Source organism: Protopterus annectens, chromosome 4.part0 (genome assembly GCF_019279795.1).
Source record: "Protopterus annectens isolate FY-2018-M chromosome 4.part0, PAN1.0, whole genome shotgun sequence".
NCBI lineage: Eukaryota > Metazoa > Chordata > Ceratodontiformes > Protopteridae > Protopterus > Protopterus annectens.
This window is the reverse complement of record NC_056733.1, coordinates 107,510,924-107,528,623: the sequence shown is the minus strand read 5'-3', so window position 1 is coordinate 107,528,623 and position 17,700 is coordinate 107,510,924. Positions and strand designations below refer to the sequence as shown.

The following is a 17,700-nucleotide window of genomic DNA, read 5'->3' as shown; positions in this document are numbered from 1 at the left end:
GTTCAGTCCTGGGATCACTCTTGTTTAGCATCTACTTCTCTGAAGTACAGGCCAACACTAAGGAACTGCAAACTGGGAGCCATTATTGAATCCCCAAATGATGTGGATACTCTACAAAAGAGCCTTACAGAAACAGATGCTTGGTGCCAGAGCCATGGGCTCAAGCTCAATGCCAAGAAATGTACAGTTATCCCCTTTGGGAAAAAACATGTACCCATGAATTACCACATAGGTGGCAGTACACTAAACACCAAAAGTGTGTTAAGAGACTTAGGGACACAGGTGGACAGTGGTCTCACCTTCAATAACCACATCGCCACAACAGTCAGGAAATCCTTCTATGTGGCACACCTCATCACTAAGCGATTTTCATCCAGAAAAAAGGAGGTCATTGTCCCACTGTACTCATCCCTCATTAGACCCCATTATACAATACAACTCCCCATTTGGTATGTGCCTCTCAAGACATCTGCAACAACTGGAAAGGCCACAGAAATACCTCACTAAAAGAATCACAGGCCTAAAGCAGATGCCCTATGCTGACCGCCTTAAAAAACTCCAGCTATTCTCTGTCACATATCGTCTACTCAGAGGCGATCTCTGCTTAACATACAAGGCCATATCAAACCCAGAGCTGTTGGACATGCTACACTTAAAGAAATCCCAGTCCCTCAGAGCCACACACTCCAGGAATCTAAACCTTGTCATCACAATAAACAAAATACGCTGGAGGGATAGGTTCCTCACCTAGAGACTCCCCAGACTCTGGAACAGACTGCCCATACATGTCAAGCAGAGCGCCTCCTTGGCCCTCTTCAAAAGGAACCTTGACGATTGGATGGGAGAAAGGAAGTTCACCCCGGGGATCACGTCAGTCGCCCTGATAGACAAGGGTCCAGGGAAGTAAATAGTGTGGGAAGAAATAGCCAGGGAATTGTTATGGCTAGGCTTGTATAGGCCCTAGGGTCGACAGCCTAGTACCAACCTATGAACCTATAATTATGATTACAATGTAAAGAAGATGCTATTTGCTACTGTGCATAACCATTTTTTTTTTTTTTACATAGATCCTCTTTTGACTAAAAAGATAACGGTATTCAGCTTTCAGGCCACTGTTTTTTTGTCTTAATGCAGGGAATCCAAAAAGAAAGCTCTTCTTGTACCACAAAGTGATCACCTACAGCTCTGTCACCAAAACCTCAAGCAAATTCCAAATCCCTTTTAAACACTTCACTGTCTCCTGTCTAGGTAAAGATGATTTTCCAGTAAGATACATATAAAAAATGACAAATTATAGTTTTCTATAACATAAGTACATTGTAGGCAATTATGGCAAGGTGAAAAGTAATACTTTTTGATCTAAATTCCAATGCTTAGAAACATCAACTCATTTTTTTTCTGGTCACATGCTGTTATGAACTACCAGGTATAATCAAACAGCAACTCCCTTCAACATCTGGGAACCCTTCTTGTCAAGGGCTTAAAGGTTCACTGTTACATACTAGCCTAATGACCACCAAGCCCTTTATAAGCCTGGTCAAGCAATCCATCTCAGTTGTTTGCCTGTGTATCATGGGAAATTTTATTGGGGGGTATGTTAGTTAGGAAGTTTCTAGAGTTTATGTAGAGAGGGGTTTGTATGTATCAGAGATACAGGGACCATACCCGGCGTGAATTTCTGATTTCCCATCCACTGGTCAAAGTTGCACTTAAATAGGGTTAGGGATGGACTCTGCTTCACATCATTGGGGAGCCTTTTCCAGAGGATGGGGATCTTCTGAGGCACAAACCTGTCTTGCCAACATGTGTTATTTATGTCACATGCAAAAAATTAAATCCTTGAATCTAGTGGTTGCCATGCTGTTCATTTTGAGGTTGTGCAAAATGTCCATCACGGCTGGATCATAGGATGCCTTGTACGCCAAGTACAGACTGTCTCGCAGTAACCTGAAGAAGACAGAGTACAGATATGAGGCTTTAAGGCAATCTGCACAGTACAATGTGTTTATGAAAAACAAAACAATGTTCTGTGCCTCACCAAAGTCCAGTCAAATAAACCATAGTAAATATCCAAAAACAAATAAGACTGGACACTGCTCGAATACCAACTCCTTCTGTTTATTAAAAATAGACATACAAGTGATGAGCTTTTCGGCCTTTGCCCTTCATCAGATAAAGCATCTCCCAAAACCAAACATTTTAAAACAAATACAAACCAATAGAAAATCAGTAAAAATCAGTAAAACACCCGCCTGTTCTTAAGGGCGGGTCTCATAGAATGACTTCATTAAGCCCAGGACTCCTGTGTGCCATTAACCCAATTACCCATTTAGATTCACCTAGCTCTGTTAACTGTTTAATGTCTCCCCTCTTATGTTCAACTTCACATTCACTATCACTTTAAACTTGAAGCTATGTGTAGGATGAGCTACCAAGTGTCTATATAATGCATTGCGTGTGTCTCCATTTCTAATCGAAGAGAGGTGCTGCAAGACCCTAACTTTAAACATACAGTTGGTCTTGCCCACATAAAAACTTGTGCAGGATTGACACTCAGCCAAATAAACCACATCAGTGGTTCTACAAGTTGCTCTCCCTTTCAAATCAAACAATCTTCCAGTCACTGGATGTACAAAAACACCCCTACTATCTACATAAGCACACGCCTTGCATAGCCCACATGAAAAAGTGCCCTGTTTAGTGATGGCCAGATTATCCATACTGGTCTTTGTCTTAAGTTAGTGTCAACCTAGAATCATGTCCACTGGCCCTGTCATGTTGTGAGCTTATGCCTGTATCAACGGTTCTCAGCCATGGTTTATACCTATCCTTCCTATAATTTCTGCCAAACTCCATCCTGTTGTTCACCAATTTCCTATCATAACCCCTGGTATGAAAACAGTCCTTCAGGGTCCCCAACTCTTGCTCGAAGCATGCATCATCATTGCTGATTCTAGAAATCCTAGCAACCTGTCCCTGCACTATATTAGGAAATATGTGTCGAGGGTGCATGCTATCAAAAGAAAGCAAGGTATTCTTCCAGCAGTCTTTTCTATACAAACTGGATGTCAGGGTACAGTTGACAGAAAATGGACTGTTTTCATACATATGGCAGTAATATAGGTGATGTTTGTGCACTGATCAGAGGGAATTGGAACATTTTGACTAGTGATGTAAGTTTGAAGGGTATGCTAGGTGATAAACCGTTTTTTAGATATAAAAGAAATAAAAACTTGAAAGATTTACTTTGTAGGGATAAGACAAAGACCAGTATGGATAATCTGGCCATCACTAAACAGGGCACTTTTTCATGTGGGCTATGCAAGGCGTGTGCTTATGTAGATAGTAGGGGTGTTTTTGTACATCCAGTGACTGGAAGATTGTTTGATTTGAAAGGGAGAGCAACTTGTAGAACCACTGATGTGGTTTATTTGGCTGAGTGTCAATCCTGCACAAGCTTTATGTGGGCAAGACCAACTGTATGTTTAAAGTTAGGGTCTTGCAGCACCTCTCTTCGATTAGAAATGGAGACACACGCAATGCATTATATAGACACTTGGTAGCTCATCCTACACATAGCTTCAAGTTTAAAGTGATAGTGAATGTGAAGTTGAACAAAAGAGGGGGAGACATTAAACAGTTAACAGAGCTAGCTGAATCTAAATGGATAATTGAGTTAATGGCACACAGGAGTCCTGGGCTTAATGAAGTCATTCCTATGAGACCCGCCCTTAAGAACAGGCGGGTGTTTTACTGATTTTTACTGATTTTCTATTGGTTTGTATTTGTTTTAAAATGTTTGGTTTTGGGAGATGCTTTATCTGATGAAGGGCAAAGGCCCGAAAGCGCTCATCACTTGTATGTCTATTTTTAATAAACAGAAGGAGTTGGTATTCGAGCAGTGTCCAGTCTTATTTGTTTTTGGATACAATGTGTTTATACCTGGATTCACCTGGTAGGGAACCTTTGTGGATGTTCCAACTGTTACATATGTTTGGTCAGGAACATGTCGACTGGGGTATTATACTCAATGATGGGTCTGAAGAGGGCCAAATAAAGTGGCACTATGACTTCCTTGGACCTGGATGTCACACCGTTATTTAAAAGTTGGGTGAGACAGAATGATTTTCTTACTACCTTGACCGCATGTTGGTCAAAGGCCAGATTACAGTCAACATATGCTCTCAGATCCCTGACTACAGGGTCAACTCTTAGGGGTAGCTTATCAATGGAGTAATTAACCAGGGTGGCAGTTTTCCCAAAAGGCACTATAATGCACTTCCTGGCACTGAATTTCAGTCTGCCTCTTTGGCGCCAGTCATTTGTCTGTGTACGACTCTCTTGTGAGATGTTTCTTTCATGGGGGGACTCTGTGATAGCTCCCAATTTGCAGTCATCTGCAAAACTGGTCAGTAAAGACCCCTGACATTAGCTTTTAACTCCGAGAAGTAGAGATAGCCCTGAGGTACTGCACTGGTGGCCAGTCTCTTAGTGGAGGTGGTATCACCAATTCTGACTTCCTGGGTCCTGTCTGTGAGCCAGCTGACAATTCATTAAGTTAGGTAGAGTATTTGAGCCCAGTTCTGTGAATTTGTCAACTACAGCAGAGTGGGGTATTGTATCAAACACCTTAGCTAGGTCCAGGTAGGCGGTATGCACTGCTTTACCCTTAATCATTGCCTTAGTGACTTTCTCAGTTCTACTAGGTTTAGAAGGCATGATCCTCCCTTGACAAAGCCAAAAGTACAGTTTTGTACCTACCGTAAATGTAGATGTTCGAGTGCTAATACAGCTGCAGTAATCACAGATGGGTTCTCTGCCGTCAGGCGGGTCCTCGGTCGGCCGAATTCCAAAGTCTAGGTCCGGCGTCGGTTGTTGTCGCTTTCTCTCCTGATGTCAGTGAGGCCGGAGTATATAAGACACAGCCGACGCCATGTTCTTCAGTCTTTCTCGCCCCAGATGTCAGGTGCCCCCAGAAGGAAGGCAATACATAAATTATATATATATATATATATATATATATATATATATATATACATGCAATATAATCCAAAATCAGTAGTTGCAAGCAAATAAACCATAGAAGGATAACCCAGTCAGGTTGTATGAAGAGGGGGTTAGGCCCCATGCCTTTACCAAGTGGGGAAGGAGGGAGGGTAACCTGTACTGCAGCTGTATTAGCACTCAAACATCTACATTTATGGTAGGTAGAAAACTGTACTATGTTCATCGTTCATACAGCTGCAGTAATCACAGATGGGTAGAGTCCCAAAGCTACGCACAGGGTGGTAGGTACTAGGTGGAACTGGGATGAGCCAGAATGCCCTGCAATACAGCAGTGGCAAAGCCTGCTCTGGTTTTGGAATATAAAGGCAGGTGGTAGTGTTTTGTGAAGGTATGTACAGAACTCCAAGTGGCTGCCTCCAAAATATCTTTGGTAGGAACTCCTCTGAGGAAGGCTGTAGAGGTAGCTGTGGCCCTAGTGGAGTGGGATATGATGCCTGTGGGAACAGATTTCCCATGATATGAATAACAAAACCGTATGCAGTGGCCTATCCACTTTGAAATTGTCTGCTTGGTAACTGGCTTCCCTTGAGCCCCTACAGCATAGGACACAAAAAGTTGTTCTGATTTCCTGAAGGACTTTGTTCTGTCCAAATAATAACGTAGCTGCCTATGGATGTCTAAAGAGTGTAGCAGCGTTTCCCCTTTGTTTTGAGGATTGGGGTAAAAGGTAGGTAAGTGTATGGCTTGATTTAAAACTACCCTGGATACCACTTTAGGCATAAATGACGGGTTGGTACGAAGGGAAACCCTGTCCTGATGGAAGATGAGGAAGGGCTGCACCGCCATAAGGGCCTGTAGTTCCGAAACCCTACGAGCTGAAGTGATGGCCAGAAGGAAGGCTGTTTTCCAGGACAAATATTGCAAATCTGTTGAGGCAGCTGGTTCAAAAGGAGGCAATGTTAATTTTTCTAGAATGTAATTAAGATCCCAGGCTGGTATTGGTTGTTTCCTTGGTGGTCTTATATTCTTAGCCCCTCTGAGGAACTGTCGTAAGAGTGGGTGAGAAAATAAAGGTGGATCCGTGTTGAATTCTGCAGAAATGGCTGAGGCATGGATTTTTATGGAAGAAAATGAAAGTCCACTGTTCAGCAGCTCAGCTAGATACTGTAATACCTGAGGCAAATTCAGTTTTCTAGGGTCCTGGACTTTTTTCTCATTCCAAGAGCAAAACCGTTTCCATTTTGCAGAGTAAGCCTTTCTAGTAGATGGCCTTCTGGCCTCCAAAATGACATCCTGCACCTCCTTGGAGAGTAGGGTCTGTTGTGGTGTTAAGGAATTTTCCATGCAGCGAGATTGAGTGTTTTCAGCTGACTGTGAAGAGTTTTGTAGCTGTGCTGAGTCAGCAGAAGAGGCATTAGAGGTAGGGACCAGGGAGGAGTATGTGTTAGGCTCCTCAGGAGCGGGTACCAGTGTTGCCTTGGCCAATCTGGAGCAATCAGAATCATCTTTGGTCTGTCTGCTCTTGCTTTCAAGAGCACCTTGGGCAGAAGAGGCAGAGGTGGGAAAGCGTAAACTGTCCATGCTGTCCAACTGAATGAAAGGGCGTCCACTCTCCAGGCCTTTGGATGAAAGGTCCTCGAACAAAACTTTTCCAATTGATGATTCCTGTGGGAGGCAAAAAGATCTATGTCTGGCCTCCCCCACGCTTGGATTATCTCTGTAAACACCTAAGGATGCAACTTCCATTCGTGTGGATCTGTCATATTTCTGCTTAAATTGTCTGCCAGCGTGTTTTCCAATCCTGGCAAGTACTGTGCTTGAAGTTCGATTTGCCATTCCAGAGCCAAGTTCCAAAGAGTCATGGCTAGTCTGCACAAGTGGTATGAATGTGTTCCTCCTTGTTTGTTTATGTACCACATTACTGTGGTGTTGTCTGTTCTTATCAGTAATTGTCCTGGATGCAGGAGGTCCTTGAAAGCTGTAATTGCATTTATTACTGCTAGCATTTCTTTTTGATTGATGTGAAGGTGCTTTTCCTTTTGGGACCATTTGCCCTGAATGCACCTGTCTGTCATGTGCCCCAGGCGTAATCTGAGGCGTCTGTTGTGATGACTTGATTTGCTTGAGGCTTGCAGAATGGGAGACCTGTGTTTGCTTGACATGCTTGGGCCCACCATAGAAATTCCTTTTGCAAACATGGAATTATTGGTATTATTGTTTCCAAACTGTGACTGTGTTGAGACCATAGGTTTTTTAGGTACCATTGAAGTTTCCTCATATGCAACTTTGCACATGGGATTAAAAGAATGCAAGATGCCATGAAGCCCAGAGCCTGCAGGATTTTCCTTGCAGTAAGCCTGGTACATTTTGCTAGTATTTTGAAGTACTGAGTTAGTTGCCCCTGTTTTTCTGGCGTAAGATAGGCCATCTGGGTGTTTGTGTCCAAGTTGGCACCCAGGAAAGTTATTTTCTGAGATGGTGTTAGCCTGGATTTCTCTTTGTTGATTGTGTATCCCAGAGAATGCGGTAACCGTGTTACATAGGCCAGATGTTCCAGAAGTATGTGCTTGCTGTCCGCTTGGATCAGGCAGTCGTCTAAATAAGGGTAAATTTGTATCCCTTGAAGTCTGCAGTAAGCAATCACTGATGCCAGACATTTTGTGAATACTCTGGGCGCAGTAGATAAGCCAAAGGACAATGCAGAGAATTGATAGTGGATTGAACCTGCAAGAAATCTGAGGTATCTTCTGCAGCTTTGTCTGATTGGGACATGCAGGTATGCCTCCTTGAGGTCCAATGTTACCAGCCAAAACTCCTTGCCCAGCATGGGAAGAAGCTGCTGTAATGTGAGCATCTTGAATTTTGGTACGAGTAAAAATGTGTTTAGGATGGATAAGTCCAAAATGGGTCTCCAGTCGGTTCCTTTCCTTGGTACCAGAAAAAGTCTGGAATAAAAACCTTGACCTTGTTCGTGAGTAGGTACCTCTTGAATAGCTCTCATGCCTATGAGCTTTGAAACTTGTAGTTGTGCCTCTGCCCTTTGATTGTGTGGCAGGTTTGGCATGCCTCTCATTTTTGGAAGAGTGTGGAATTGAAATTTGTAGCCTCTGTTTATAACGTCCAGGATCCATTTGTCTGTTGTGACAATATGCCAATTTCTTGCAAATAATACCAGCTTTCCTCCCAAAGGTGCTGCCAGCTGAGACTTGCTTGGCATGGAAATGAGGGAGTCATTGGGTTTGTTTCCTGTATTGTTGTGCACTGTCTTCGCCACCTCTTGGTGCTGGAGTTTGCCATTGTCGGCCTCTATATGATCCTTGTGATTGCCCTCTGCCCCTTGTGCGTCTGTATCTACCTCTTTGGGGCTTGTCAGTGGCTGGAAAGGACCAGTTTTTTGAAGGCCAATTTCTGCTAAAACCTGGTGGTTGGACCTGTAGAAAAGCTTTGACAGTTTGCATAGATTTGGCTTTTTCTTCCATTTTCCGTAATATCTCCTCAGCATTAGTACCAAACAGCACATCCTTTTGTAAAAGAGCATCTAGAAGTTTAGCTTTCACATGATCAGGCAAGCTTTGTTCCCTAAGCCAGACATGTCTACGAATAACTGATCCTGTAGCAGCAGCTCTACTTGAGGCCTCTAGGGCACCATAGCCACATTGTAAGGTGTGTTTACCCACTTGCTCTGCACTATGCATCATATCCTGCAACTCCTTCAAATCTGGTTGTTCAGGTTGAGACATTTTATTCCTTAATTGTGATAACAGGAACGGTTGATATTTGAGCATATGAAACTGACAATTTAAGGCCCTCATGGCTAGGGTGGCCGAGGTATATACCTTTTTCCCCCACCTTTCTAAGGATCTTGACTCTCTTTCAGCAGGAAGTGGATTCTTGGCAGTAGAGGCCTTCAATCCCTTGGGGCCTTGAGAAATGGTTTCAGGGTCAGCATTATGGCTTTTGTAGAGAAATTGGTGAGAGTTAGGAACTCTGTAGTACCTATCAGGTTTGACTGGTGCAGGAGGCAGGGAATCCGGGTTAAGGCAAGCCTCCGAATAAACATCATCAAGTATGTCCAAAACAGGAGGTATCACCAGAGGTCTGTGTTGAGGTAACAAAAGAAATTCCCTAAGTCTTTTCTTGGAATTGGAAAAGTCTTGGCCTTCCCAATGGAAGTGTTCCCTCAAAGTGTGCAAGGTTTCCCCAAAGGAAAAATCCTCAGGAGGAGATACAGAAGGAATGGACTGCTCTGCATCCGAATCTTCAAAAGGGGAGTAAGAGTGTTCCTCTACATCAGAATGCTCTGATAAAATGGAGCCCTGATCAGAAGAGGGAGAATCTTCCTCCACTCTGGGTCTCTTGTCTGGAGGGGGCTGAGAACCCCTGATAAGAGTAATTAAATCCTCAGCCATTTTAAGCATCTGTTTTTTAGGCATGGGGCCTGGAGAAGGGCCCTGTGCAACAGGCCTCTTGGGATGCCTGGCTGATTTGGATTTAGTAAAGGCCTTAATAGAAAAGGAAGATGAGGGTCTAAAGACACCATGGGTGGAAGTGGACCTGTCCACATTAGGAGGCTCAACATTCGCAATGGCTTCGGTGGTTGTAGTCTGGGAAAGGGCCGAGGTACCTGCGGTCTCGGGTACAGAGGACACCGCCAAAGGAGTGTCGTCGGTAGTCAGGAACTGCAAAGGCGTCTCGTTGAGAACCAGACCACGTGTAGCCGGTTTTGGCATGGTGTCGGTGGGGACCGCGGACCTCGCATGTCGGTCCTTGTCCTTGCGTTTTTTGGACAAAACGGTAGTCGGAGTCTCCGACGACATTTTATAATCAAAGGCTTTACCAAAAAAGTGTTGGGCGAACTCCGCCCGACGCTTAATAGTGCGTTTATTGAAAGTAGCGCAAAAGCGACAGCCCGTGACGTCGTGGTCTGGGCCTAAACAAGGTATGCAGAGGGAATGGAAATCCTTATGCGGTATTTGCTTCCCACAAGAAATACAATTATTAACTTTTTCTGACATCGGTCTGAGGCAAGAAAAGTTTCAACGGGTACTTAGCTTTAATGAAGACTTCGGTTTCCAATTTTTCGTAATTCAGGAGCTGGCCGACCGGCACTTGCGAACTGCTTCTGCTTCGGGCACCGCGCAGCAAAAAAGACTGAAGAACATGGCGTCGGCTGTGTCTTATATACTCCGGCCTCACTGACGTCAGGAGAGAAAGCGACAACAATCGACGCCGGACCTAGACTTTGGAATTCGGCCGACCGAGGACCCGCCTGACGGCAGAGAACCCATCTGTGATTACTGCAGCTGTATGCACGATGAACATCTGTGTTGGCTCCAAAGTCTGAAAGTTGCTCATGTCTTTGTTAATCATTCCCGTGATAATTCGTTCCATGGCATTGCATGTCAACTAGTCAGGCTAATAAGTCTATAGTTAACAGCCATCGGTTGATGGTCCACCCTTGCAAAGTGGGATAAGCCATTGCAGTCCTCCAGTCTCACGGTACAAGCCTGTTTTGAGGCTGTAGTTGAAAAGTGACTCTTTCCTGATAGGTCATGTTTCTAGCTATTTAGGAAGCATCCCAGGATATTGTTGGAGCCCATTAAAGCTTTGTTATTGGCCTTAGAGAGAGCCACCAGGACCTTCTCCCATAACAATTGGGGGGTATACCAGTAGGTGCTTTATGGAGGGAAGCAGGGTGGGAGTGAGGGGTGAAGTTTGAACTAAATTTGTCAGCCAGTAAATTTGATATGCTGCTCTGCTCAAAGAAGGGGGAACTACTGACCACCAGTTTGGCACACTGATGTATATAACCTTTGAAGTTGTGGTTTTTAGCCTATGAGGCTATTTGACCTTGTAACTGGACTTGCTGGACTTAATTAGTCCTCTTAGTTTAATTAGACAGCCCCTGTCATTATGGGAGTTGCACTTCCTGATTTTACCCATGAATTTTTCCCTTTTGTTAAATATCCTGTTAAGGTTAGGATTTCATTGGCATGGTTTGTTTTTAGAGGCTGTTTTGGGCCTATTTCTAGTAGGAAGAGCAGCCTCTATACAGCCATTTACATGATGGTGCAGGGTCTCTGTGAACAATTGCAAACAGACTGTTGTGAACTTGGGGTTGGGAGGGACACTGAATTTTGATAAATTATCACTTAATAGGAAATATTCCAGTAGCAACTACATCCTAACTGTTAAATGGTTTGCTTGGGTTACTGAGTTGATTTTTTTATTTTGAAGGAAACAACTTTGTGGTCCAAAAGCATCACTGAGGATGTGACACTGGGAGTGCAGCACTCTCTGATATTAGGGAGAACCAGATCTGGTATGTTTTAACCTGTGGTGGACGTGAGCACTTGTGGTGGACGTGAGCACTATCTGGTCAAGGATATTTGTGCCAATAATGTCCAGGGATCATTATGCCTGTGAGTATGAGGCAGTAAATGCTTCCCAGTCTATACAGTGGGTAGTTAAAGTCTCTCATGACTAGGGTTTTTGGTTTAATGGTGTGCGTCTTCCAGTACATGAAGGTATAAGCTATGGGATTCTAGGGACATAGAGGGTGACCTATACCTTGCTAAGATATGGTATTGACTTTCTCTATGGTGATCTGGACATGAATAAATTCCAGGGCATCGTCCTGTTTAACCAACGTAGAATTATGTTTGTTGCTAACACTGAGTGAGACTCCGCCACCTCTTGTTCCTGTCCGTGCAGCTGATGGTACAAATTGTGTGGAAGGCACTGAACCCTTGCACTGTCAGAGTACTTTCTGTGGATTTAAACAATGTCTTGGTAATGGCACAGATGTCTAGATTCTCCACAGTGAGGACAGCTTGCAGGGTGTGACATTTCATCTTTAGGCTCCGACACTGAGCAGTAACACCTTTAGGTTTCTTTTGATTGTATTTGCTATGCCAGTAGGTTTGTCAATTTGGCACTGCCTAAAGAATGCTCTAAGGTGGTGGATAGTTTTAGCTGATATTCGGAAGTCTAGGTGAGACAGCTACAGACCATCCTTTACAAAACAATGTGGTCTGTTAACCATGTCCTCCGATGCGGACAAATACTGAAGCCCCCTGGAAAGACACCAGAAACTAAGAAAAATTATTGAAGTCAAGCAACTTTTCTTCATACTGTATGTAGCAACAACCTTGTTGCAGGTAGAATACTGTTCACTGCAAGGCACGTACCTGTGTAAGACACATTTTCAGAGAGAGCAACAAGGTTTCTCTCCATATATTCCAGGGAAGTAGGTCTCAGGCTAACTCCCACATGGACTTTGACAGAATCACACTAATACCCGTGGTGTAGCAACTTGAGTGCATGCGTAACTTGGCAGATCCTAGCTCCAGATAAGCAACTAACAGTTATCTTCTCCTTGTTCAGCCTGGTGAGTGGGGCATCTGTGTGTCATACAATGGAATACCCTCTGATAAGAACCCTGGGTAATATGTTGGCTTTCCTTATCTACTTTGCTCTTGAGGCTCCACTGGGTGTAGGAGTATGTGTAGGGTTTGGTGTTGCTTTCATTGAGTGCTAGATTGCTGAGGATAGGTGTTACTGTTGACAGGAAAAGGGGTTCTTTGAGTTTTGGGCTGATTGCTTGAGTGTCTCAATATAAGTTGGTCTTTGTGTTTGGTGGACACTATGTGTGGTAGATGTAGTGTGCATTTTATTTACAACCTTGTTTGTATGCAAGATTTTTGCCTCAGTGAAATGTTTTATGCGCATCTCTCGTACACTGTGCTTTTTTTAAGGATTAAATGGTTGGAAATCAGCTAAAACAAATATATAAAAAAAATATATAAGATGCTAAGTAACAAACCCATCGCTACTTTTATCGTCTCCAAACATGTTTTTCTTCTCTAAAACTAAATCCAGTGATGTTAACTATACAAACTTTGAGAAATGCTACCAGAAACTATTTTAGGCCACAATGAAAATGGAACACTTTATTCCAAGTACAATTTCAAAACACTGCGTTTTCTAAAGGAAGTATCAGCAAAAACAAGCATGCTTGCAACAAAGTGTATTTTTTCTTTCTCGATAATATATACACTTAAATCATTTAAAATGCCTCACTTCATTAAGACTGCGTATGAAGTAAAAATCAAGACTTTTCAAAAAATGCTTCTATGCTATGCATTTTTGAGCAGTAACATTGTAGTAGTAGAAAGTTTCTCTGTCTCCCTGATGCTGTGGACCACCACTTCTGCGAGGGCAGCATCTTCCATTATATTCTCCTCCTCGGCCTCTAGGGGAAGGTTAACCTTGTGCCTAGGGAAACCTTTTTGAGATATACGGAACCACATTTTCCCTCCTGTATTACCCTTGGGATAGGGTCTAGACGGGAGGGAGAAACTGACAGTGACGGCAGATAAGGTTTTCCCTTTCTGCTCGCACCTAGTCAACGTCTCTTTCAATTGGGGTCCAAAAAGAGATGAACCATCAAAGAGGATGTTAGTGAAGGAAGACTTGAAGGACTCCATAAAATTACAAAGACGCATCCAAGAATGTCCCCTGAGAGATATTCCTGCTGCAGCTGCCACACTCGCCCCATCTGCTGCGTATGATATCAGCCTCATGGAGGAGTTAGCTATGGAAGTAAGGGTGGAGAGCTGCGCAGAAACCTTATCCATGGAACCCAGAGCTACTGAACCCTGGAGGGTGTCTCCTAACTCTTTCAGGAGACCCCTCTGAAGACGAGTAAAATGAGTAAGGTAATTCAGCGATCTTAATGTAAATGCCGCTGAAGAAAAAGTATGCTTCCCGTACCTATCCATTGTCCTGGACTCCAGGTCAGGATGATGGATATTAGAAGCTGTCTCAGATAACTCCTTCTTGGAGGCCACTGCTACCACCACAGCATCAATCGGAACTCCCTTACTAAGAAAAGTCTTGTCCTCAGGTGCTGTCATGAACTTATGTGGCCTCCTCAGGATGGGCTCCACTGAATCTGAAGAGGTCCAGGCTTTCCGCGATATGACCCCCAAGAGTTGGTCATAAGGCGGTGTCACCCAGGAGGTGGAAGGTCGGGAACCAAAGGCCTCAAGATACACTGACCCATCCTCAGTAGGGTTAGAGGTCTTCCAATCACCCCTCTGTCTAAGGATTTCTAGGATGTCAGAAAAAAAGACATCCTCAGAGCGGAATCTAGGGAATCCTTCTAATTCCTCTAAATCAGTGTCTGACGTGACAGACTCAGGTGAGTCGACATGCTTCCTCTTACACAGCCTCTTCTGAGGGAGCTCTCCAGTGGGATAATCTGGGGAGGTCTCGGAAGATGGGGCACCTCCAATGGGGGCTACTTGGGCCTCTGGCTCCCTTATGCTGTGGGGGTGGCAGAGGAGAAGAGGTTGCTGCCTGTTGCTGGTGGGACACAGGTTCCAATGGTATGGCTTTAGCAAAAGATAAAGCCCTCTCTATAGCTTCAAAAGCCTTCCCTCCTCGCTCCGAAGAAGACCTCCCCTCCAAGGGGACGGATGGTGGACTCCTAGCAAGGGGGTATGGCTCCGAAGTAGAAGTGGGAGCCGACCTGAGTCGAGCCGAAGCTCTGAGAAGGAGGGTTGGTTCTGTCGAGAACCCAGGGTGACTGCCCCCCTCAGAGATGGCTCAAGAGCATTGGCACCCAGATCCCTCGGCTCCAGACTGAGCCATCGAGGAGAGAGTAATTGGCTCCGAGGAAGCAGGTTGAATCCCCGGAGCCGACAGGTCCAAGACAGAAGAACCTGAAGTAATAGGCTCCGAGAGTGAAGCAGTCGGAAGAAGAACAGTGGTCGGTAAGGGGGTCGGCTCCGAAACCTTTGGGTCTGAACAGGCCAATTTTCTTGCTAGAGCTGGATCTGAAAGCAACCTCTTCACCACCCGCTCGATGTCCTCATCAGATAGAGTCTTAGAGGATCTGGTAGAGACGGGAGGAGATCTCCTTCTCTCCAAAATAGGAGATCTCAAGGTGGGAGACACAACCTCAATTTCCGGTAAAATCTTCGGTATCGAAGGTTGCCTCGGAGCCGAGAAGACCGACAGCACCGAAATGGATGAAGCTGAGTCAGAACTGGAACTTCTTGGCTCTGACGCTTTGGCCTTTTTAGTGGGCTCCGAAGCTGGGGCCAAAGATTTTGGAGCTGCCTGACCAAGTTCCAACTGTTCCTGGAAGGAACTAGTCATGAGACCCCTATCAATGAGTTTCCTCTTTCTTTCATTAAAAACTCTGGTGCTAAATGTGTGACAAAAGGTGCAGGGTTCCTGCAAATGGGCTTCACCAAGGCAGTATACACAACTGGTGTGACTGTCTGTAAGAGACATTTTCTGTGCACACCTATCACACTTCTTAAACACCGAAGGGCGATGATCCTTATCCTCCCTATCTTTATTTTTAGACAGTGCGACTATCTGGAATAGAGAAGCTAGATAAACAACAAGCAATACAACACTAAATACTAACTACAAACAAGAAGAAGTGAGGAAGAAAGAAGAAGATAACTTTTTTTTTTTTTTAATCACGAACACACAGGGAGGAAAGGCCATCTAACTTAAACGGGCCGTACAGTCCTAAGGGGAGGAATAGTGGTTGGAAACTCTCAAAAACAGTCACACAAGAGACAAAAACTATATATATATATATATATATATATATATATATATATATATATATATATATAAGCTTTCAAGGCAAATGAGATCTGGAGAACTGCCGTGAGTCACCATGGGATAGGGGCTAGCCTCGAGCCAGTAAAAGCTCTTGAGCTTTAGTATCGGCCGAATCTGAGCCGAATATCGACTCCGAACCCATCCAGCAAGACTTACGGTGAGATAGGACTACATAACAACAACCGTATTTAAACACCTTCTCACTTGTGTAAAAAGTTTGCTAAAGCTGTTGCTATACCATGAGAAGACTAACACTGGAATTAAGTCTGCAAAGGTACTAACACAGGGGCACAAAACTTCCATAGAAAAAGCAGCAGTAATGGAGAACACTGGAATGAAACAGTCTGAGTGCCAGTTGAAGTGTTACGGTAGAAGTGTACTTGTACACCAAGTCAAGACTGCAAAGACATTATTTCAGTCCAGTTACATTAAAACTGACCATTATGTAGCACTCTAATGTGGTAGCTAATGTTCACATTGTCAGAAAAAACACAATTTTTTTACTACTGAGATAAAATGTGATTAGATTAGTGACAACTACTTATTTCACGGTTAAAAGTTATTAAACCATTTAACTTAAAAGCATCAACAGCATAACTTACACACGTTAGCCATAAACCATGTTATTCACATGAGGAAACAAGTCACAACTGCCCACTATACAAATTCAAGGTGTTTGGACTTTTACCAAAAAAATAAATAAAATAAAATAAAGAATCTCACATAATTAAAACTATAATGCATTGAAATTAATTTACACTTGGGTACTCAACATCCAACTTCTAACATAAAAAAAATGGAATAAAATACTTCCTGCTTACAATTAAAAAGGTCACGTCCGTAACAGACTACCACACCTTTACAAATAGGAACCGTAAATCCTTTAGTAGCTCATTACTTTCAGGCACACCTTAACCTCTGAATTTGAATAAACCATACTAGACATGCACCATTCTACTGAAAAAAGAAGTTATGTCCTTACCATAACGTTCCATGTAGAGTGTTCATCTCGCCTTTGTTCTTACACACGGGTTCGGAGATGATCCTCGGCTCCGAGTCGGCCGAATTGCAAAGCTCTGAATCTCAGAGAAGCTCGAGACCAGCCCATATCCCACAATCCTCCCTGCCATTACTCAGATCTAGTTTGCAAGCAAACCAGACGAAGGATCCAACACCAGCGGTGCTAGAAGCATACACTCTCTTCAGCCATTCAGAGTCACTCTCTCACCATAGCAATAACTAATGGTCTAAACATATATCCAATGACACACGGGACCATATACCCCACAAAGGGTCAAGACACGTCGATCAGACTCTAATCCTACCAGTTCTTCCAAACACATGGGGTGGGAAGGGAGGGAATGTAAGAACAAAGGCGAGATGAACACTCTACATGGAACGTTATGGTAAGGACATAACTTCTTTATGTAAGAGTGTTCAATCTCGCCGTTTGTTCTTACACACGGGTAGCGTCCCTAGCTCCATGACCCCGAGTGACTCATGGAAGAACGTTCCTAAGCACAGTGGAACCAAATGATGTCCTATCCTTGGAGACCTTGCCCACTCTATAATGAGTGATGAAAGTATGTGGTTTAGACTACGTGGCTGCTGCACAAATAGTGTCCAAAGGCAAGCGAGCCGCATGAGCTAAGGAGGTGGAAACGGATCTGGTAGAATGGGCCTTAGGTTTGTTTGGTAAGGATTGGTTTGATTTAGAGTACACAAATGTTATACAGTCAGCAAGCCATTTAGATAGTGTATGTTTAGTAATTGCCATGCCCTTTTTATTGTCTGCAAAAGCGACAAAGAGTTGATCCGTTTTTCTGAAAGCTTCGGTCCTGTCTAAATAAAATCTTAGCTGCCTGTGGACATCCAACTTGTGCAACATATACTCCAGTTTGTTAGTATGGTTTTTGAAGAAGGTAGGGAGTTCTATAGACTGGTTAATATTCGTAACTGAACATATTTTTGGAAGGAAAGATGGATTTGTACGTAAAGAAACCCTGTCTGGGTGGAATATTAGGTAAGGTGGTCTAACCGATA

The 17,700-nt window shown here is 43.7% G+C and overlaps 1 protein-coding gene across 1 annotated transcript in view; it reads right to left on the bottom strand.

The window, feature by feature from the left end:
* LOC122799215 (myosin phosphatase Rho-interacting protein-like) overlaps nucleotides 1-17,700 on the bottom strand; it is a 2,938,789-nt gene that overhangs the window by 1,042,371 nt on the left and 1,878,718 nt on the right. The window lies entirely within an intron of this gene.